Below are 24,642 nucleotides of genomic sequence, written 5' to 3'. Positions count from 1 at the left end.
GCCAATGGCTATGATTTCCCTCGTAGCTCGGTAAGTAAAGAATCTGCCTGCAATGCAGAAGACACAGGTTCAATTCCTGGGCCGGGAAGATCCCCTGGCGAAGAGAAATGGCAACCCACTCCAGTATTCTTGCCTGGAGAATTCTATGGAAAGAGGAGCCTGGCAGGCTACAGTCTACGGGATCGCAAGAGTTGGACACGACTGAGGGACTAAACCACCGCTAATGAGCCAAGGAATGTAGGTGGCCCTGAGAAGCTGGAAAGGGCAAGAAACAGATTCTCCCCTGCAACCTCCAGCAGAGGCTGCCCTGCAGCCCTGCTGACACCTTGATTTTAGCCCAGTGAGATCCGTTTTGGGTTTCTGACCTCCAGAATTATAATATAATAATTTTGTGTAATTTTAAGCCGCTATGCTTGTGGTAATATTTTACAGCGTCAGTAAGAAACTAATACACATAATGAAAGGAAAATTTTGTCTATTCACATATGGAGAGGTCTTCTTTGGTGGCTCACACGGTAAAGAATCTGCCTGAAATGCAGGAGACTGGGGGTTAATTCCCTGGGTTGGGAAGATGTCCTGGAGAAGGGAATCGCTATCCACTCCAGTATTCTTGCCTGGAGAATTCCATGGACAGAGGAACCTGGTGGGCTACAGTCCATGGGGTCACAAACTATCGGACACTACTGAGTGACTAACACACATACACATACGGAGAATAAGTGTATATTCATGTTTAAAATTAAAATAAAATTACTGCAGTATCATGCATCATTTTAAAATGATTTTTATTTACCCAATTTTTAATTAATTGACAAACTGCAGGCTCTAATTGTTGCAAATGAAAGGACAACTACTCTATATGGTATCTCATTTTATCCACAGGAATTATGTGGAGTCTGTTTCACAATTACATTCGAAGTTGTAGTTTCGTGTCTGTTTTGGTGTTGTGACTCAGGTACAGAGAGTTATTTCAGTTCTTTCTTATTTTCATTTATGAAAACTAGGGATTTCTCAAACAGTGTATGATTTTAAAATTTTCATAAAATAATCTGAATTATTTTCTCTCACCTGTTTAATTTGGAACAGAAGCCTTGGGTTTATCTGTGCTTTAGCTCCGCTTTTACTCAAAATTAAAGTCCATGTGCTTCACAGCTACTGACTTGCCCTAACCAGGGAATTAGGACTGAAATATTTGAAGGACACCAGCATCAAGAGACCAGGATTTCAGAACTGATTGACACTAACTAACTGGGTGTCCTTCAACAAATCTTTTAATATCTCAGGGACTTAGTTTTCTCATTTATGAATTATGAAGTTGAAGTCAATAATTTTTAAGGTCCTTTTTAGCTTTATGGGCTTCCCTAGTGGCTCAGATGGTAAAGAATCTGACTGCAATGCAGGAGACCTGGGTTCAATCTTTGGGTCGGGCAGATCCTCTGGAGAAGGAAATGGCAACCCACTCCAGTATTCTTGCCTGGAGAATCCCATGGACAGAGGAGCCTGGTGGGCTATAGTCCATGGGGTAGCTCTACAGTTTTATGATTCCATAATTTTAGTTTCAGAAAAATTCAGTTCTGAGGAATGTTAAATTTCTCTCCAAGGTGGGAAAGATACTATGGCTTGTAGGCTACCCATGTTCCTGTATATTCCCATGAGTATCTCTTCTAAGAAATGGAAAGTCTTTTAAGTCCTACAGTTTGCCTTATTTCCCCCTTATCATACAACCCTAAAAACTACATTGAGATACAAATTACTTTTTGTTGGGATGACTCTGTAGGAATCTAGCGCATTCCACAAGGCAGAGCAAGTTCCCATGTATTATGGATGTGGAGCTGAGGACTGGGAAAGCTGCAGCATCTCAACCCTTAGGGGGAATCAGACTCGAAGACTGATTATAATAAAAGATCAAATATAAGATAAGATAAGACTGAATATAAGATCGATTAAAATATCACCTGGAAGTGCTGAGACAAGGGGGGAACCCAGTGCAGAATACAGGCAAGGGTGTAAGCAGTTAACCTCATCTGGAGAAGTGACAGTGGCTTTTGGACTTGTGAGATGCATCATGAAGATTCTGAAAAAGCAAGTTTGGGGGTTGGGAGGAGCATTTCAGGCTGAGAAAATAGCCTTTTCCCAGTGCAGAGGTGTGAAAGGCGTGGCCTATTTTGGAAAAGGTGAACATTTCATGTTTAAATAGAGAGCAGGTGGGACAAAGGACTGGAAATATGTGGATGAGAAGGCAGAAAAAGTGCCATTTAATGCCAAGCTAGAGGTGACAAGGAAATCTACAAAGTCACGTGGTGAAATGACAAGATCAGATGTTGTTTTTAGAGTTAAATCTGGCCACTATTGGGACCGTGCAGACTGGTGGGTGAGGCTTTACGGAGGGAACAGGGACATGAAACTTCAAGAGATAGTGAACTCTGAACTATAGCTGTGACGCCAGGCATCCATTTCGGGAGAAGAATGCGTTGGTTTTATAAATAGGTATCCTTTTCCAGAGCACTGCCTTTTACCCCAGTAGGGCTGCCAGGTCACTACAGGAGTCTTGGTTTACTCTCCAGAGCCATGAAGACTCTTTGACAATACAGAGCTCCTGACCCCCACAACTGATGCACAGAAATGGCATGTTTTAAAAACACGTGTAAACAGAATTTACAAGGATTCAAAGGATTATAAAGTGGTTTCTTATCTCCTCTCAAGCCTATGAATACATTGTAAAATCTAGGGCAGTTAGATACTGTATTTAAATTCAGATGTGATATTTACATATGTTTCTTACTCTTTTTATAAAGATCTGCCTTAGTGCAATTTAATCAGCTTTTGCAAGTTTATAGACCATGTGGATTGGGAGGTTGGTTTAAACTAAGCTGATAGTTTTAACCTGGCTAAATTCTCCAGCCAACCTGACAGCAGACAGATGTATCAGAATTGGGTTTCACTACAAGTGACAGAAAATCTAAATAGCAGTGTCTGAAAAACATAGAAGTTTGTCTCATGGATAAATAAACACGTTATGCAGCACAGAGCTGGGAGTAGGTAAAGCAGTCATCAGGAGCCTAGGCTCCTTCTATCTTATTGCTCTGCCATCCTTCAGTTCAGTTCAGTTCAGTCGCTCAGTCGTGTCTGACTCTTTGCGACCCCATGAATTGCAGCACGCCAGGCCTCCCTGTCCATCACCAACTCCCGGAGTTCACTCAGACTCACGTCCATCGAGTCAGTGATGCCATCCAGCCATGTCATCCTCTGTCGTCCCCTTCTCCTCCTGCCCCCAATCCCTCCCAGCATCAGAGTCTTTTCCAATGAGTCAACTCTTCACATGAGGTGGCCAAAGTATTGGAGTTTCAGCTTTAGCATCATTCCTTCCAAAGAAATCCCAGGGCTGATCTCCTTCAGAATGGACTGGTTGGATCTCCTTGCAGTCCAAGGGACTCTCAAGAGTCTTCTCCAACACCACAGTTCAAAAGCATCAATTCTTTGGTGCTCAGCCTTCTTAACAGTCCAACTCTCACATCCAGACATGACCACAGGAAAAACCATAGCCTTGACTAGACGGACCTTAGTCGGCAAAGCAATGTCTCTGCTTTTGAATATACTATCTAGGTTGGTCATAACTTTTCTTCCAAGGAGTAAGCGTCTTTTAATTTCTGCAGTCACCATCTGCAGTGATTTTGGAGCCCCCAGAATAAAGTCTGACACTGTTTCCACTGTTTCCCCATCTATTTCCCATGAAGTGTTGGGACTGGATACCATGATCTTCATTTTCTGAATGTTGAGCTTTAAGCCAACTTTTTCACTCTCCTCTTTCACTGTCATCAAGAGGCTTTTTAGCTCCTCTTCGCTTTCTGCCATCCTTAGCCCATGATTTCCTCATTGCCCGAAATGGCTGCTAGAGCACTAAGCATCATTTCCTCCTTTGCCAATAGGAAAGAGGAAAGAATAGAGACAGCTGTACCTCTTGAAGGACTTCTCAGAATTCATGCATGACACTCCTGTTTATATACAATCAGAATGTTTTTACATAGCTAGGTAGCTGAAAAATAGAATCATTATCCCAGATGGCATTATTCTAATAATTGGATCATCTATAACTAAGGAAGGTGAGCCAAATATATATTTAAAGATAAATAAACCAACAGTCTCTGCTGGAAGAAGACTGGACAAAGTGTGGCAACAACTGTAGGGCCAACATTAACTGCTTCAGGAGTCTGACATTTAGTAACCAGTTCCACAACTGAAAAAAAAATAATAGTAGTTTGGACACAGTTGCCGTAGAGGTTCATGACCTAGAATACTGGGAACCAAGTGGTTTAACTGCTCCAAGTTTCTTATCCTGTTGAGATATGTATATGGAAAACTATGAAGTCAATATGTGTCTGTCCATCTTCTCTTAATATATGGCATATATTTAAAAAAAAGACAATGAAAAAGTTTGGTATGGTAGTTTATCTCCAAGATGGCTGCCATCAATTCCTTCTCTCTGTGTAGGTATATATACGGAAGGGAAACTCTTCAGTTATTTGTATTCTTTGGGGAAAAGAGAGATGACAGGTAATATATATTCTTTTGGTTTTAGGCAGATAAATATTTTATATTATTACATCACCTACACATCCTTGCCAACACTCACTCACCAAACGCTACCCTCCACATCACCCCCATCCTTCCAGACTGATGAACACAAAACCCAGAAGCTCCCCTGCAGAAGCTCCCCACAGATGTCCAGCATCACACTCAGCTCCCTGCAGTCCAAGGGGTAGGTGCTGTTCCCACACCATTTCCCTCCACTCCGTACTCTATTTAGCCCCCTGGGAAAACCAAAACCTCATATTAATGAACTGACCAATTTTGGATTAAGAAGTGCTCATGTTGAGTTGGCCATGCCTCTCTTTCAGGACACATGTAAGCTTGTGCCTGGCCTTCCACCCACCAGAAAGATGTTGGTGACTCAAATCAGAGACCTGGGAGGCTGGATAAAGTGGTCAGGACCTCATAGTGGTTTTAAATAGCTTCCTGTGGGGTCAGGTGGGGCTCATTAATTCTTTTTTCAAAAAAACTTTTTATTTTGTCTAGGGGTATAGCTAATTAACAATGTCATGATAGTTTCAGGTGGACAGTAAGAGGACTCAGCCATAAATATACATGAGTCTATTCTCCCCTGTTTTCCCCTCCCATCTAGCCTGCTGCATAACATTGAACAGAGTTCCATGTGCTATACAGGAGGTCCTTGTTGGTTATCCATTTAAAATATTGAAGTGTGTACATGTCCATTCCAAACTCCCTAGGGGCTCACTTTTTCTTGAACATAGGCCTGGCACAAGTGTGAAACAAAGTGAAAGTGTTAGTCAGTCAGTTGTGTCCGACTCTGCAACCCCATGGAATTTAGCCCACCAGGTTCCTCTGTCCATGGGATTCTCCAGGTAAGAATACTGGAATGGGTAGCCATTCCCTTCTCCAGGGGACCTTCCTGACCCAGGGATTGAACCTGGGTCCCCTGCACTGGCAGGCAGACTGCTCACCACTGAGTCACCAGGGAAGTCCATTTTAAAAACAAAACAAAACACTGATTTGAATCTTCACATTCAAAATTAAATTTGCTGGCAGAAGAGTCTTCCCATTTAGCAATGTAATGGGGAGAAGAATTGAATTTTTAAAACACCAAGATCTATGTTAACAGCCAAGAATATTGTACCACCCTTAGGTATAATCTGCTGCTGCTGATGCTGCTAAGTCACTTCAGTCGTGTCCGACTCTGTGCGACCCCAGAGACAGCAGCCCACCAGGCTCCCCCGTCCCTGGGATTCTCCAGGCAAGAACACTGGAGTGGGTTGCCATTTCCTTCTCCAATGCATGAAAGTGAAAAGTGAACGTGAAGTTGCTCAGTCATGTCCGATTCTTTGCTACCCCATGGACTGTAGCCCACCAGGCTCCTCTCTCCATGGGATTCTCCAGGCAAGAGTACTGGAGTGGGGTGCCGTGCCCTCCTCCAGGGGATCTTCCTGACCCAGGGATGGAACCCAAGTCTTGTCTCCTCTATTGGTATGCAGGTTCTTTACCACTAGCGCCACCTGGGAAGCCCTCTCAGTTGGCCTAATCTGTTCTGTAAACTTTGGTTCACTCTTGCCTGCCTTCCTGCTTACCCCACTCATTGTCTGTGTCCCTTTACCTCGGGCATTTTACACGTGAGGGGAGCTGTGGATGGTTGCTGACAAAAGGCCTGCTAATCGCACCAATTAAGCGGTGTGATTGTCACCCTTTACCCACCAGCTCTGTTACTGAACATGCTAATTAGGAATTGTACAGGTGCAGGCATTTAAGTTCATCAAGATTAACACTGATGCACAGCTTTGTTTTGGCTCTCTGTTTAAATATTGAAAAATCATGGGTAAAGGGCTGGTTTCTGTTGAAGGATGAACAGATGTCATTGCTGTATTTCTCGGAAAAATCTTTAGACCGGCTTGAAGCAATGAAAGTGACCTTCCGAGAAGTGATTCTCCATGGTCAGGCTTTGAAACGGCAGGTGTTTTGGGCTCTCTTTCCCTTGGGGAGGAGCGGGGAACTTGTCTTTATGTTACAGGACCCTGGAACTCCATTGGGAGGTCAGCTGAGGGCATTATGCGAGAAACATGTAGAGTTATTTAAGGATGTTTCAGAAGACCGAGAATTGATATATCTCTTTCTGAAATCTGAACTCATGGCATCGAATAGTGTTATAGATATATCCTCTAGACTTCCCTTAAAAATTTTTTTGATAAAACACCTGGGTGAGGGAATCTGTTTTAGAATCTTGTATCCTCAATTTGATAGAAACCAAGGGGTCATCCTGACCAGCCTCTAATTAGGGGAGTTAAAAATTCATTCGACAGAGGGAACAACTATGGCCCGAGACATTTTATGACCTGCTCAAGGCCACTGAATCAAGATGAACCTCAATCTGTGGAATGAGATAGATTTGGGGGAAGAGCTAACCCTTCCATTTTTCTCTAGCAGAATGAGTAATTCCTATGAGGAGCTGGTAATTTTTAGCTTGTCCTCAAGCCTACTGAAATATCTTTGCTCTTTCCATGCATCTGTAAGAGCAACTGTTGTTTTCAGTCATTCAAGGGGAAAGTGTGTGGTGAGGGCCTCTTCTATTTTTGTGGTAGACGCCACAACAAATACAGAACGTCTCTCTGGCTCCTTGGAACCTAAGCTGCAAGGTTTGGAGCTGCTGTGTGATGGAAAAAACTAGCTGATGGGGTTGAGACCAGTGAGCAGACCACGTTTCAGGGAACTGATCAATCCAATCCAGGAGGAGCGTGGTCCCCTTGCTCTTACTCACGATGGATCTTGCTTGTTACCTGACTTATAGCAAGGGGCAAAGTGAGGGTATGAATGGCTGAAAGTCCAAGGCTCTGGGCTGCCCTTCTCTCTCAACACAGGGGATAAACTCGAACCTTAACCCATTTTAAAACAAACAAATACACTCTGGATTCTTAGCATGTGTCTGGTACATTGTAAATGCACAAGAAATGGAAGTCTTTATTATTAGAAGCTTACTCACCTCTGGGGACATTTGCATCATATATTAACCATGAAAACTACTAACATTTCCACTGGACTTCAGTTTTTTTCTTTTCCTTTCTTCCCTCCATTTTGCATCTGAATTTTATTTTTGGCTTCTTGTTGTTGCATTGCCAAGACCTGAAATATTCAGTCTAGAAAATTATAAAAATACATGTCTTTCAATAAAATGTCTATAATCCTACCCCTCAGGGATAATTACTATTAACACTTGGTGTATAACTTCAAGGATTATATTCTATACATGCATAAACATTTAAAAATTAAAATGGGAAGGATGATGTAAGTTGGCTTGGAAAATTTATTTTCACTTATTACTATATTTAAATGTTTTTCTTTAAATATACATATTTCTTTCCATCAGAAATTTTGTTAACTGAATAATATTTCCTTCTGTGGCTTTTCTATAATTTAACACATTTTCTATTTTTGCATATATTAGTTGCTTCTAATTTTTCATAATTATAAAAATACTACAATGAGTATCCTGTGGTTAATTTTTTTAGATAAATTCTTAGAAGTAGAGTTTGAGAGTTAATACACAGGTATTAGTAGCTTTTGAGGCATGACAAATTACTTGAAACTTGTCAGCTTAAAATGACACACCTTTATGATCTCAGTTGCTGTGGGTTATGAGTCTGGGCATAATTTAGTTGGTCCCTCTTCAAAGTGTCAGTCATCATTGGAGAGTGTGGTCTCCTTTGAGCTTCTCCTGGAGGCTCCACCCCTCTACTGGAGCATCCAATTGCAAACTCAAGTTGTTGGAAGGATCCATTTCCTTGCAATTATTGCCAGGCGAAAGCCTCATTTTCTTGCTTGCCATAGTCTAGAGGGTTTCTTCAGCTCCTGCAGATGGCCTGAAAGTTCATTGTTATGTGGCCTCCCAACACAGGCAGCCCACAACTTAGTGGCTTACTTCTTCAAGCCAGCAAGGGAGAGAGAAACATACTCCAGTGAGATGTGTTACAATCTTATGTAACATAATCATGTAATCACATACATCCTGCTTCTTTTGCTGTATTTATTCTATTGGCTAGACCTAAGTTACAGCTTCCTTGACACTCCAAGGAAGAGCCACAACTCAAGGACATGAATATCACAAAGCAGAGTCATGAGGCCATCCTAAGAACCTGTCCACAAAAATCCATGTTTAAAACTTTTGATGAACATAACTGAACTGCAAATATATCTCTGTTAGCACAGAATTAGTGTGCCCCTTTCTCTACAACACTGACCAATTTGTAGGAAGTAAATTGCCAATTTGATGCTGAAAAATGATATATTTTAACTTGAATATATTAGTTTATGAATATATATTCCTATGTTCCTCAGTCATTTGCACATTTCACTTTTGAGAACTGCTTTTCCTGTTGTTTGGGTAGAGCATTAACATTTTTCATTGTTATACTTGGTATATTTTCCCCCTATGTGTTGATCTTTGTCTTTTGGGGGTAATATTGAGGAATGTGGCAAATTTATTTTTATTGTAGTCAAATCAGACATTCTTTACCTTATTGATCTTCTCTTTATCACCATGTGGGCTTCCCTGGTGGCTCAGCTGATGAAGAATCTGCCTGCAATGTGGGAGACCTGGGTTTGATCCCTGGGTTGGGAAGATCCCCTGGAGAAGGGAATGGCTACCCACTCCAGTATTTGGCCTGGAGAATACCATGGACTGTGTAGCCCATGGGGTTGCAAAGAGTCGGATATGACTGAGCGACTTTCACTTTACCAGCATGTAGAGTGTTTTTCTGCCCCAGAATTACAGAAACATTCTAAAATGTGGAATCTAAAAAATAATACAAGCGAATCTACACACAAAACAGAAATACACGCTTAGATGAAGAAAACAAACTTATGGTTACCAAAGGTGAAAGCGAGGAGGGTTGCATCAGCATCATTATCACATGAGTACTTGTTAGAAATGCAGATGTTTGAGTCCCACTCCGACCTACTAAATCAGAAACTCTGGGGTGGGCTCAGAAAGCCCTCCATGTGATTCAGATTCTAGAAAGCAAGGACTACAGCAGCCAGCTTTTGTATGGTCAGTGAGCCAAGGATAGTTTTCATGTTTTTAAAGAGTTGCAACAACCACCATCACCACCATCAACATCAAAAACAAAAGCAAAGAACACCATATAATTGAGACCACATGTGAGATGTAAAGACTAAAATATTTACTACGTTGTCCTTTATAGAAACAGTTTAACAACCTCTGCTTTAAAGTTTGAGAACTCCTGCCATAGTAGTTAGTACCAATCATTGAGATAGAAGGAACTTAGATCTCTGAATAACTTTCTGGAGCAGACCTTCTCTTTCAATTTGGTCTGCTTATCTCTGGACTGCTAAGCAAAGGAAAAATAAGTCTCTATTTTATGTAATCCTCATTCTGTGCAGTCTCATGTTAGAACCACTGAGCCCATACCCTAACTAATGGAACCGGTAAGAAGATGCTGCTCTATAACACATTGATCTCCCTTTCCACACCTCATCATTAGCTAATGGTCTGTGATTTGTTCTTAAGTTTCCTACATCACATCTCTCCTGCTGGCTCTCTTCAAAGATTCAGATGTTGGATTTGTCTAATGATCTTCCGCATAACTTGTGCCCCAGAGGCTTCAGAAAAGTTTACTTGGAGCTTCAAGGTCAAGTTCAACCTGGCTTAACTGTTTTCCCCTGAAAAAATTCCTTCAAACTAACCAGTAATCTTGTAACTGGTAATCTTGTACTTTCATAGTTTTTCTTTGATAATATATTGAGTTAGAAATCTTGGTGCATCAGCATTGAACAAACCCTCATGGTCTGTTTTCTGGCTGATGCAAACAGATTCATCCTTATTTGGAAAGGTACATTGAGGGGTGCATGTGTGCATGCGAAGTTGATTCAGTTGAGTCCGACTCTTTGTGATCCCGTGGACTGTAGCCAGCCAGGCTCTTCTATCCATGGGATTCTCCAGGCAAGAATACTGGAGTGGGTTGTTATGCCCTCCTCCAGGGGATCTTCCCAACCCAGGGATTGAACCCACATCTCCTGTGTCTCCTGCATTGCAGGCGGATGCTTTACCACTGAACCACCAGGGAAGCCCACATTGAGGGGTATCCTTTCTTAACAGGCAAGATTTAATGGTGACACCTGCAGCATCAGCTGTGAGATTTCTTTGTGAGAGGGCAGTTAGGACTTATTGCAAGACTATTGGAATTAGGGAGGTAACTAAAAAGGTAAATGACCTTATAAGGACAGTGGGGGTCTGTATTCCCGGCTATCTGTGTTCCCAGGCTCAGGTAAACCATCCTGTCCAGATCAGGCGACGGTGCCCTGGAGACTCAATCTCAGGAAGCAGATGGGAGGGGAAAGAAGGGAAAGGGTGCTTTTCAACTACAAAGTTCAGTTGGCTAAGACAGCGCTTCTCTGAGTCTCTCTAAAAATGCAGACACCAAACAGCAAGCAAGGAGGAAAAGCCTGATTTCCAGCGGGCGCTCAGTGTCCTCAGGTAGAGCAGTGAACACAGGCTCAGAGCTCAGGTTTGGGGCACCGGGGTGGGGGGCGTGGGGAGGAGCGGGCAGGACGCAGGGGTCGGGATCGCGCGGAGGCGCAGCCGCTTCGCAGCGCTCCATCAGCGCGGTGTGTCATTCTGCGTGCAGTAATGAAGCCTGACGAGAGGTCTCCTGCTTGCCCAGAGCCGGCTGCTGTCCTAAAAATGCAAACCATCGCCTCGGGCCATGGAATCGGGAACAGGCAGAGGACAGAGGCTCCGGCTAGGCGCCCCACTGCTCGCCCTCCCTTCAGCACTCCCGACTTGGACGTAGAAAGCTGGTCTTTACCCTTGTACATAAGGACACAGAAGAAAGAGATTTTTTTTTTTTTAAGGTGTCCCAGAGGCCGATGGTTTTAATCCTGACTTTTTTTTTATGCTGAGCAGATTCTAAAGCCGGGGGAGGTGGGGATTGCCTACCACCAATCCTCGAGTCCTCGTGTGTTTTCTCATGCAAAATAAGCCCTTTGAACTTGAAAGCTGCATTTGCGCCCGGCTCCCCAGTGCCTCCCTCCCCCGAGCCTGCATCCTCTTTGTTTTCTCTAGAGTGTAGGCGAGTCCATCGCATCCTCCCTCGGCCAGCCTTTTTTTTTTTTAAGTCTGGCTCGTTAATAATCGATGGGCCTGGCGGACCCTGGGCGGACACCTCGCCCCACTTCAGAAACCCTGGCCTGAAGGGTGACCCCCAGGAGGCCGGAGACTGCTCCGATATCCACACACCCGCTGGAAGCAGGCCGGGCCTGGAGCATCTCTGCCTGGGCCCCTCGTCCTGGCTGGCAGATTCCTCCCTTTCTGCAGTGTTGGTTGGTTTGTGGCTTGTTTTTGTTTTGAACTCTTGCCTTCAGGGCTTCCCTGCTGGTCCTGAGGCTGCAGAGGCATCCTTGACCCTGGAGGACCATATCTGGGAAGGCGCTCATCCTCTGCCTCTGAGGGTCTTTGTTGCTCATCACTCACATTGCAAAAATCCCCCCCTCCTCCTCCCCCTCATCAACCTCCTTGGAAGCAAACCTTGAAGTTGGGGGAAAAAAAAAAGCACTTTTCCTTGTGTTTTTAGGCATCAATTATTTCTATGGAATTCTTGACAGACAACAAACGATCAAAAAAAAACTGTCGATTTTCTGCTGTCAAGGAAACAAGCTGTTAGCACCATTTCAGGCTCCCTTGGTAAACCTGAGAAAATTTGAGCATTCACCACCATGGTCTCTCACAGAATTCACCTGAAGTTGTTTCCAGAGCTTCAGTGAACCTGGGACTGTAGGTCCCAGCTCTGGTGAAGGTCCCTGGTTTTTTGGAAAGGTTGGTGAAAGGGGTGGAGCCAGGAGGTTGGCCTTGTGCACCCCTGGGATGAGTGGAAGGAAGGTCGGGGTGGGGGTGGGGCTTCAGGTCTGTGAGCTGCCCACCAGAGGTGAAGGGTGGTGGAGGGTGGGCCCCACTACCCCATCAGCTGCCCCATGGGATCTCAAGATCTGATAGCACGTAACCCCATCTTTGCATGAAATGTTCCTTGGTATCTCTAATTTTCTTGAAGAGATCTCTAGTCTTCCCCATTCTGTTGTTTTCCTCTGTTTCTTTGCATTGATCACTGAGGAAGGCTTTCTTATCTCTTCTTGCTGGGTGTTCTTTGGAAGGAATGATGCTAAAGCTGAAACTCCAGTACTTTGGCCACCTCATGCGAAGAGTTGACTCATTGGAAAAGACTCTGATGCTGGGAGGGATTGGGGGCAGGAGGAGAAGGGGACGACAGAGGATGACATGGCTGGATGACATCACCGATTCGTTGGACGTGAGTCTGAGTGAATTCTGGGAGTTGGTGATGGACAGGGAGGCCTGGCGTGCTGCGATTCATGGGGTCACAAAGAGTTAGACATGACTGAGTGACTGAACTGAACTGAACCCCATCTTTCTCTGTACTTCTCCATCTTCATTTTGCCCGTTGAGTTGAGTGTCAGTCATGTCTGACTCTCCGACCCCATGGACTGTAGCCCACCAGGCTCCCCTGTCCATGGGGATTCTCCAGGCAAGAATACTGGAGTCTGTGGCCATTCCCTTCTCCAGGGGATCTTCCTGACCCAGGGATTGAACCTGTGTCTCCTGCATTGCAGGCAGATTCTTCACCATCTGAGCCATTCCTCCCCCTCCACTTTATTCTCTATTACTTCTTGCTCACCACTTTCCTTAAAATTGTACCCTCCAGGGAAATTCAGCACGTCTTTCCCACGTCTCTCCTCACTGTGCTCAAGTCCCCATTGACTGTCTTTTCTTGATTAAGACACAATCTACCCAGGGAACCGCCCTGACTTCAGTGTAACTCCATAAACTTGAATGGTGCAGGTTGGTAGAACTCTGTTCCATTTGCAGCGATTTAGACTGTATTTTCTTACTAGACCTGATAAAGATTAATTCATATCTTCAGATTTCCCTGGTGACTCAGACAGTAAAGCATCTGCCTACAATGTGGGAGACCTGGGTTCAATCCCTGGGTCGGGAAGACCTTCTGGAGAAGGAAATGGCGACCCACTCCAGTATTCTTGCCTGGAAAATCTCATGGACGGAGGAACCTGGTAGGCTATAGTCCATGGGGTCCCAAAGAGTCAGACACGACTGAGAGACTTCAGTTTCACTTTCATATCTTCAGACCCATGGAATGGAGGCCATCCCAGTGGCCTGGCCTCCATCACAAATCAAAACCTAAATCTGCCAGCACTCATCAGAAACACCTCAGTCTCAGGGAAACTACCACACACCAATCATGCTCTTCTGCTTAGTTTTTGGGAGTTCACTTTGCCCTAGAAAACAGGGTCTGCCTGCCTCAGAGGGAAATCTCCATCTCCCGCCCTGCCAGTCATGCCCTGTTTCCACATTGCTGCTTCTAATCTCCATAAAACCTGCGCTTGCCTGCATCCCCAGGGAAGAGCGCCCCACTGCCTGTGAGGCTCTGTACTCCCCAAATCCTGGATGGCTTTCCCTTGAATAAAGAATTCCAAATTGGTTCCAAATTGGGAAAGGAGTACATCAAGGCTTTATACTGTCACTCTGCTTATTTAACTTCATACATCATGCGAAATGCCACGCTGAATGAAGCACAAGCTGGAATCAAGATTGCTGGGAGAAATATCAATAACCTCAGATATCCAGATGACACCACCCTAATGGCAGAAACTGAAGAGAACCAAAAGAGCCTCTTGATAAAAGTGAAAGAGAAGAGTGAAAAATCTGACTTAAAACTCAACGTACAAAAACTAAGATCATGTCCTCTGGTTCCGTCACATCATGTTAAATAGCTGTGGAAACAATGAGAGACTTTTTTTCTTGGGCTTCAAAATCACTGCAGATGGTGACTTAAGCCATGAAATTAAAAGATGCTTGCTCTTTGGAAGAAAAGCTGTGACCAATCTAGACAGCTTATTAAAAAGCAGAGACATTACTTTGCCAACAAAGGTCCATCTAGTCAAAGCTATGGTTTTTCCAATAGCCATGTATGGATGCGAGAGTTGGACTGTAATGAAAGCTGAGTGCCAAAGAACTTATGCTTTTGAACTGCGGTGTTGGATAAGACTCTTGAGTCCCTTGGACAGCAAGGAGATCCAACCAGTCCATCCTAAATGAAATTAGTCCTGAATATTCATTGGAAGGACTGATGCTGAAGCTGAAACTTCAATACTTGGCCACTGGATGCGAAGAACTGACTCATGGGCAAAGATGCTAATGCTGGGAAAGATTGAAGACGGGAAGAGAAGGGGACGACAGAGGATGAGATGGTTGGATGGCCTCACTGACTCAATGGACATGAATTTGAGCAAGCTCTGGGAGTTGGCGATGGACAGGGAAGCCTGGCATGCTGCAGTCCATGGGGTCACAGAGTCGTATATGACTGAGTGACTGAGCTAAACTGAATAAAGAACATCAAACTCACTGCTAAACTGTGTTGTTGGTTTCATTTGAGAGCAATCCTATGAGCTGGGGATTTTCTAGCTCATTCTCAAGGAAGGCAGCTAAAGGCCAAACAAGGTATGAATTTGCTCCTCCATCTTGGTCCTCTTGCCTCCACCCCCAGGCACCTGCCAGGCATCCTGGGTATGTTCACAGATGCATGAGGCTTATTCTCTGTTTTTGTGAAGGCTGTAAACCAGCAGATAATCTGTGATATGCAGAAAAAAATTTGTAATTCAAGATAAAATTGTATTCCCATGAAAAGAGCATGAACAAAGTACCGTGCTGTTTTAGAATAGGGAGATGTTCTTTTCCATGGAAGGAGCATATAGACTGGTTGGTTCAAGTGTCCTAGGGCCCTAGAACTGAATCAGCCTCACTATTTGCTGGATGCTGACATGGGACAAATTATTTAACCTCTCAGAATTTTAGATTTCGTGTCTGTAAATCTGGGTTTGTTACACTTATAGCATTTCCACGGGATTAAATGAGATAACATATGTAACTCGCTGGGCCTAGCACAGAGTGCTGCTGCTGCTGCTGCTGCTAAGTCGCTTCAGTCGTGTCCGACTCTGTGCAACCCCATAGTGAGGACTCCACAAATGGTAGCAGTTATTGGAATTCTCTGCATGCATGGGATTTTGACAGCTAGAGATGGGATGGATGATGGCATTTCTTTTTTTTTTTTTTCCCAGTGTGATAGAATTTTAAGAAGGGGTAACCAGGTCTCATTTACATTTTATATAAATCACTTTCTGACATTTTTGTAGTCCTAAAATTGCATTGCATGATACAAGTCGCTTACAAAGAAGGTAATTACCAAGATAGTTTACAGTTTGACCAGTACTTTACAAAGTACTTTTATTCACATCTTGTCTACAAGTGTGAATAAAAATTGCTGTCTGTCCTGCTCAAGACTTCTCTTTTTGAGACCATCCTGCATGTCACATTTGCCTAGCACTTACATTATCCCAGTGGCTCAGCATCTGCCCGCAATGCAGGAGACACAGGATACATGGGTTCAGTCCCTGGGTCTGGAAGATCCCCTGGAGGAGGAAATGACAACCCAATCCAGTATTCTTGCCTGGAGAATCCCACAGACAGAGGAGCCTGGCGGGCTACAGTCCATGGTGTCACAAAGAGTAAGACACAACTGAGCTAGAGCACAATGGTATTTTTAAGTACGTTATCTTAGGCATTGCTTCAAGCAACTTTATATTTTAAGTCAATCTGTACTGCCTTTTCTCAAAGTAAGTCCTATAATTCTCCTACATTTGAGGGAACTGAGGAACAGAGAAGGTAAGTAACTTGCCCAAGGTTGCACAGCATGTGCTGTACCTCTGCATGGCCCAGGAAATTGAGCATCCTCTGATTGGGCGCTCTGTGTTCTCCAGTTTCCCTTCTATGATTCCTTCCACCTTGTTCCAAACTACAGAAGCAGCCCGAGGTGCATAGGTGGGCAAGAGGTGCTTGTTGGCACAGGCAGCTCACGGCAGCAGCAGATGATGGTGGCCAGGGTTTGAGTCACTCCCTTGTGGTGCAGTTCCAGGGGCCCTTTGCTGTGGGGTGAAGTGACCCAGAGGCTGTACAAGTACTCAGTTGCTAGGGCAGCTGGGAAAGGCAAGGACATGGGATTTGGAAGAACACACTGGGACAGAGACCAGTCTACAATGGGGACTTGCTCTTCTGGAACCTTCAGCACATGATTGAAAATTTGAACTCTTAGTTACTATTAATACATCTGAAAAAACACTGGGGGTTATGGGAACACTCTTTCCACCTGCTTCACACATTGTTCTGAGGATAAAAATAAAGTAACAAGTGAGTATGCAATGTGAAGACTCTATACAGTGTATATAAATATGAATCACCAAAAGACACATACTATTTTAATATCAAATAAAATCTTGTGTTGTCTCGTTGACTGGAAGGGCTAGTGGATATAATTTGCTTCTTATATTAAATCCAGACCAGACCTCTGGAGACCAACCTTCTTTTAAACCTACCCTGATGATTTTGTTGTTGCTTGTTTTTTAATTTTTAATTTTGTATTGCATGCCTGCATGCTTGCTCAGTTGTGTCTGACTCTGCGACCCCATGGACTGTAGCCTGCTGTGGGGTCGCAAAGAGTCAGACACAGCCTTTGTCTGTGGAATTTTCCAGGCAACAATACTAGAATGGGTTGCCATTTCCTACTCCAGGGGATCTTCCTGATCCAGGGATCGAACCTTTGTCTCCTGTATCTCCTGCATTGGCAGGCAGATGGTTTACCAACTGCATCACCTGGGAATGCCATTTTGTGTTGGGGTATAGCCAGTTAACAAACAATGTTATGATAGTTTCAGGTGAACAGCAAAGGTTCTGTAGTCAGATAAATGGCTGGATGGTATTACTGAATGTGTTAGGGATCACTGCAAAGAAGCCATCCCCCGGGTTCGTGTCAAACCACCACCACCATCAATTCATTTATACTTTTTCCCCAAAGCAATGATTTCCCACTCCCCAACCCCAGAACTAAGAAGATGAGCTCTAAGTGGACTTGATATCTCCACTCGCAGAAATAGAAATAGGTAGCACATTTTAAATAGAGAACAGTCTGACTCATTAGTATCCCAAACACATTCCCAAGGAGAGGAAGTGCTTTCGTAGGAAGCAGTCAATGGCTTCTCAAAATAAATAAGTACCAGTAACAGTAGTGACTTCAGGTGACTTTTGGACCATCCAAAGACCAGGAGACATGAAATCAGTCTTTCTTGAAAGATTTTGTGAGTGCTAACCTTTATATTGAAAAACATTCATGAGATAAGCCTAGGTTTTCAATAGCGCTTGAGATATGTTGACCCAACTGATTAAAAACGGGAATATTCACAATGTAGCTTGGCTTTTCCTCTCTCCCTTCAAGAGCCTTGTTGTGCAACAGCCTGAGCTAAACATGCTGTGTCAATCTTATCTTTTACATTTCCCAAGTGTTTTCTTCTCAGATCATGCAACAACCCTCTCATTATTTTAAATATTTTTGCCTGTAAATTTCAGAATACTTGATATGATTTTAATAGGACCCATGTGTGAAATCCTTTATTTTTTTTTTTTTAAATCTATCGCTCTGAGTCTTTCTGCTCTTCAGTACAGCACAGCTTGGTAGCACTAGGTACGTCTTGTTGAAAGTATGTCCATAAATATGTCCCTTGCAGCAGGGAACAGCTTGTTAAATTGGCAGTCCTCAGCAGTTTGCCTAGAAAAGTTTGCCTCACTTGCGATAGTCCAAATGTAGGGCAGAACACAGCGTAACTTTTTATCTAATTTTACCAATTGACATATTCTTCAAATTTTTAACTACCTCATGTCTTTTCCTCACAGTTCTACCACCTGACGTGAAAGTGGCTAAACGTTCTCACCGTTGCCAAATGTGGATAGGGAAATCAACTTTCATTACTGGATACTAATTTGGAGGGAAATTCAGGAAAATAATTCTGTTATCTAAAACAGGATGCTAAAGCCACCGTGAGAAAAGTGTCCTGACAGGCTGAGGCCACTGCTTTCTATTCCTGAGGTTGGATGTGTACGGCTTCTCCTTATGGCAAGGGTGGGGCTCACCAATTTAAGTCTTTCTAGTTTTATTGGTATACTTGACTGGTTTACAGTACCTGATGAAAACCCCATTATTGATATATGTATCAATAATATTTTGATATCAATATACATTTGGTATTTTATTGGTGTGTGGATATAGTCTAGTTTTCATCTCTCTGGTTAGGATCCGGTTAGAACTAGGGATAAGTATGTGTGTTAGTCACTCAGTCATGTCTGACTTTTTATGAACCCATGGACTGTAGCCTGCCAGGCTCCTCTGTGGGATTCTCCAGATAAGAATACTGGAGTGGGTAGCCATTCTTTGCTCCAGGGGATCTGCCTGACCTGGGAATCAAACCCTGCTCTCCTACATTGGCAGGTGGATTCTTTACCACTGAGCCACCAGGGAGGGGATAAGTATAGATGATCCTCAATTCAAAATTTAATGTCATAATCCTATGGTTGCCAGTGGGAAGAATGGGGTAAAGGGATGGTTAGGGAGTTTGGGATGGACATATACACACTGCTATGTTTAAAATGGAAAGCCAACAAGGATCTCCTGTATAGCACATGGAACTCGGCTCAATGTTATGTGGCAGCTTGGATGGAAGGGGAGTTTGGGGAAGAATGGATACATGTATATGTGTGACTGAGTCTCATTGCTGTCTAACTGAACTATCCCAACATTGTTAATCGGCTATGCCCCAATACAGATAAAAAGTTTATGTCACAGGATGGGCACCAGTGCCACAGCCAACAACTTGCTTTCCTCCCTCTCAGTCTCTGTTAGCAGCACCACCTCTGTCTCTAGGCCTCAGCACATCAGAAAACTATCCCTTGTCAGCTTGTAATTGTACTGTTTAAAATTTGCCAAACCTTGTCCTGGGGGGAAAACATCACAACAAAGGACAACAAAACAAAGCGCAGATCTGAATATGGCACCCAAGGAGGGATTCGGGGCTTGGGATGGCGCACACCAGAATGACTATGCTCACTGGCCGCTTTGGGGACCACACCCTCCAGATGGTCCTCTGTGTGTTTGGGTGAGTGGCCTGAAGAGGACGCATTTTCTGTGCTTGGTTCCTGTCTGCAGATTTTAACCACCCGGAAAAGGATTTGTCTATTTCTGAAGTATCTATTAGAAAGCACTATTTTAGGAGCGATTCTTGAAGAAAGTCTTTTCAGAAATTCGAAGCGGGTTTTTTAGAAATGACACCCGACTTTCTATTCTCTTCTGAACAAGGTCTCCTAGATGCAGGTGGGTAAGGACCTGCATATAGAGCTTTCAGTTTTACACAAACATTTTCTCGGGTGAAAGTTTATAGTCCACACCTTTCAGAAGATTAAGAGACAGAATCTGAAGCTCTGTTTCAATATTTCTCAAAAATGGGAGTCTGAGTCCCTCGTGCTTCAGAATCACCTTGGATAAATATTACAAGTGCGTATTTCCAGGATCTACTTCTGACTCAATGAATTAGTTGCTTTAGTAGAATCTAAGTGATTTGCAATCACTACATATATTGCCCTGTACACACATAGCTGGTGTTCAGTACATTTTTGTGGAGTGAATCAAAATAATTCAAGGAAATAAAACAAAATCATTCAATCAAGCAAAGTACATTCTTTTTTAAATTAAATGTCCTTCAGGCTTTATGTTGATATAACCACATTAAAACTGTTACCAAAGACATTCTAAACTGTGGATCTGTGGTTGATAATTGAAAGAGAAAAACCCCTTGGCTGATGCCTTGAAGAATATTTTCTTATTCTCTTGGAGGCGTATGTCAAGCACATCTAAAATAGCTATTCTGGATCATTCTGCTTTTTCAAATTAAAAAATTTAATTATTGACAAAAGCTATTTGCTGGAATTGTGTAAAAAATGTTTACAGATGCCTTAGGAAGGAAATGGCAGAATGTGGAACTAATTGTGTTGATTCAAGATAATTATGAAACACAAATGACCATTACTTACAACAAGTCCCTGATGGTCAGGGGTTGACTCCAGGGATCAGGCTCGAATAAAAGAAAGGAAAAGAAAAGAAAAAAGAGTGGTGATATATGTATGTAGTTATAATCCAGTCAGAAGCTGTGCCCTATCTTCTAGTTCATAGAGGTTTTTCGTGACATTTCAGTATTTGAATTTCAGTACATGCTATATTTTTATTAAGTAAAGCTTTTTTTTCTAACTTCAAAGAAGCATAGTTGTGTTTTTTTTTTTAATCTTTACTTCCTGTCACATTGACTCCTCGGAATAAGAAGTGAATGTGTCTTCCATTTTCTGACTTCCCTTCACAGGAAAGTGATATTTAGATATGAAGTGCTTTCATTTCTTTTCCATCCTAGATGGTCAGTGAGCTTTTACGCCAGGACTGTAAGAAGAGGCCTAGAAGAGACCTTCTAGATGTTAAAAGTTGTCTTGACACAAAAGTCCTGAGCAACCTGAATGTAATTTAGATCATCACTGGGATGTACAGGAGGCTGTCCCCAACCTACATGGACCTCTTGGTCTACTGTGATTTGATAATCCTCTATTTAGTGTGGATTTCAGTTTAGTTCAGTCTCTCAGTCGTGTCTGACTCTTTGTGACCCCATGGACTGCTGCATGCCAGGCTTCCCTGTCCATTACCAACTCCTGGAGCTTGCTCAAACTCTTGTCCATCCAGTCAGTGATGCCATCCAACCATCTCATCCTCTGTTGTCCCCTTCTCCTCCTGCCTTTGGTCTTTCCCAGCATCAAGGTCTTTTCCAGTGAGTCAGTTCTTTGCATCAGGTGGCCAAAGTATTGGACTTTCAGCTTCAGCATCAGTCCTTCTAATAAATATTAGTGTGGAGAGGTGGATTTAAAAATATAGAAAAGGCCAGAAGCTTCAAATAGGAATCACCACTGACAAGAAATGCTAGGGGACGAAATTTGAATCTTGAGTTGAACAGTATCATCCAAAAGAGAGAATCTTCCACCTTTGAAGGAAAAAAGCAGGCTTTGTTTCACATTCCTAACTGAAAGAGGAGCTCTAACTCAACAAGCATGTTTCCAGACCAACATTGTCTAAGAGAAATAAAAGGTGGATTATAGATGTAATTTAAAATTTTCTACGAGCTGCTTCAGGGAAAGGAAAGAAAAACAGGTGGAAATAATTTAACAATAATATATTTTATTTAACCTAGTTATTCCAAAATATCATTTTAACATTTAATGAATATCAAAATTATTAATGAGACTTCTGGGATTCTTTTATCATACTAGATCTTTGCATCTCAGTTTGAATTAGCCTCATGTCAGGTGCTTGATGGCCCCATATGACCATTGTTTAGTCGCTAAGTCATGTCTGACTCTCTTGCGATCCCATGGACTGTAACCCACCAGGCTCCTCTGTTCACGGGATTTCCCAGGCAAGAATACTGCAGTGGGCTGCATTTCCTTCTCCAGGGGATCTTTCCAATCCAGGGATCGAATCACATCTCCTGCATTGGTAGACGGATTCTATACCACTGAGCCACCTGGGAGGCCCCTCACCTGAGACTAGTGGCTACCGTATTAGGGGACTCAGCTTTGGACTGTTTATTCTTCATCAACATGTGAATCCTCTAAGAAGGACTCTTGTGAAGTATGAATTCATTCAAAGGGAAGAAAATGTTGTGATTTCCTTTGTGATCTTGGGGCCTGAGGCTGTAGTGTATATGGGTAAATGACTAGAAGAAAGAGTGAGAGTGAGGCGTCTACTTTCTATTGACATATGTGAAGTGTGCCCTTTGGTTTGCTCAGGTTGCAGAGACTGAGCTTTTCCAGAGAAGTTACTTGATCAGTTGCTGCATTTATCAGGTTGGGCCATCAGCCATTGTCCCTTGCTGTATTCTACAGCTCTGCTATACTACAGAATCAGTATTGATACTACTCTAAGATACCTTTTCTGGGTGTTTGTCCCCCTGTGCTGGTGGCTGCCTCACTTCATCTTGCCATCCAGCAGCTGCCCATGCCATGGGCTGGTCCCAGTCTAGGTTTTCAGTGTTGGCTGATAACTAGAGACATGTCTCAAGGAGCCAAATGTGATGTTCATGGCAAATCCAAGTGTCACAGACAGAGTGAGGGCTGAGCAATGCCACAACTCAGTGATAAGCTTTGATTCTCAATTTCAGGTTTGCCTCAGTGATAGTGTCCTATTACCCTAGAAACTGACAAGCTTTCTTGGACTGTTTTAGTTTGCTTCTGGATTTCAGGTACAGAGAATTATTAATTATACATCTTAGTTCATGACACCATATCATTGGTTTCACAGACTTCTTTCTTGACCAACTGGGTGGCTTACTTACATGTTATTGATCTATTTGTTATCTACCTATCCCTCTACCCATCCATCCATCCATCCATCCATCTATCCATCCATCCATCTAACTGCCCATCCATTCATTCATCCATTCATCTATTTATCATCTCTCTATCTCATTTGGCCTCCATTTCTCAAGTTCTCACCACCATTCTCATTTCTCCCTCTACCACAAACAGTCATATGAATGTGTTTGATGGTACCCTTTTGATTTCCTGTATTCTTATATTTGTTTACATATGCTAATTTATACAAGTATCATCATATTAGATAGCTCGTTCTACTTTCTTTTTATCATGATGACCCATTGTTTCTAAGACCTACCCAGGTAGCTGTGTCAACATCTAGTTCTTTGTTTCTGATGGCTGCAGAACCATATTGGCAGCCACTGTGCTTTCCTTACCCTCTAGTGAGAGACCCCATGATTCCCTCTTACCCGCACAAACAACATGACGATAAACATCATGGAGCGTGCCCCCCAGTGTGTGAGAATATTTTTAAGAATTATATTTAGGAACAGTACTGCTTGTCTGAGTATAGTGAATGTTTAATTAGCTAAATATTACCAGGCTGTTTCCAGAATGTCTGCATCAGTCTGTGTTTAAATCAACAAGCACATAGAGATTATGATGTACCCATATACCAAGAATAATGATATTCTCCAGCTTTCCAATTGTAATCAATCTAACGAGTTTCTTGAACTTTTTCATGCCGTCATGTCAAAGGGAATGGTAAAAACATATTCTTGGGAAGCAAAACGAGGTGATAAAGGCCAGTTTTCTATTCCTTTTTAAAACATTTGACACATGCTGGTTGCTATAGTACTAGAAGCAAGAAATTCACTAGTGTCATATTTTAGAAGAACCACAGGCTAGAGCATAAAATGTAGCGATACAAGGAAATACCCTGAGGATGTGTTGCGGCCACTAGTCACTTCTGCATCTCAGCCTAGCTAGTGAAGGGATGTAATCTTTGTTTAATACTCACAGGAAGCCTATTTTTGGTCTGGGCTGGTCTTGGGGACCTGGATGTTCCCCAGGAATCAGTCATTTCTAAATGAATCTCAAAGGCAATAAAATGTTTATAACCTACTTCTGCTTTCTTCTGGAGAAGGAAATGGCAACCCACTCCAGTAATCTTGCCTGGAAAATTCCATGGACAGATGAACCCGACAGGCTACGGTCCATGGGGTTGCAAAGAGTCGGACACAGCTGAGTGACTAACACTCTGCTTTCTTACATTCTTTAGAAGTCTGCTTCAGTAGATCCTAATAGCATAACTCAGAAAAGATTGCCTAGGACAACATTGCTAGCATGAGTCAAAGGGAACAAATAAGATGCTCAAGCCAGATGGGCAAGGGGGACTGACCTCAATATCAATATCTCTCAGGCACTGAAAGAGTGGCCAGTGTGTAAACAAGAGTGTCTGATGGTTGAGGTGTGACTAGAATCCCCCAGTGATGGCCATTCCAGAAGTAATGAGGATGGTATTTTCTTGGGAGATCTTTCTGTTTGGGAGGAAACTATAATCATTGACCAAAGGTATGAAAAATAGGATCTAGAACCATATAATAAAGGACTGCAAGAGCCAATCAGGGTTTAGGGACTTAGTCAATTGGACTATGGCTTGGAGGGCCTGCAATTGAGATCAGGTCTGGTTATTTAATCTGAGCAAATGTAGATAGTCTTAGAGAAGACCTGGGACTGAATGGCCATTTGAGGAC

The sequence above is a fragment of the Budorcas taxicolor genome, chromosome 14, assembly GCF_023091745.1.
Source record: "Budorcas taxicolor isolate Tak-1 chromosome 14, Takin1.1, whole genome shotgun sequence".
NCBI lineage: Eukaryota > Metazoa > Chordata > Mammalia > Artiodactyla > Bovidae > Budorcas > Budorcas taxicolor.
This window is presented reverse-complemented; position numbering follows the sequence as displayed.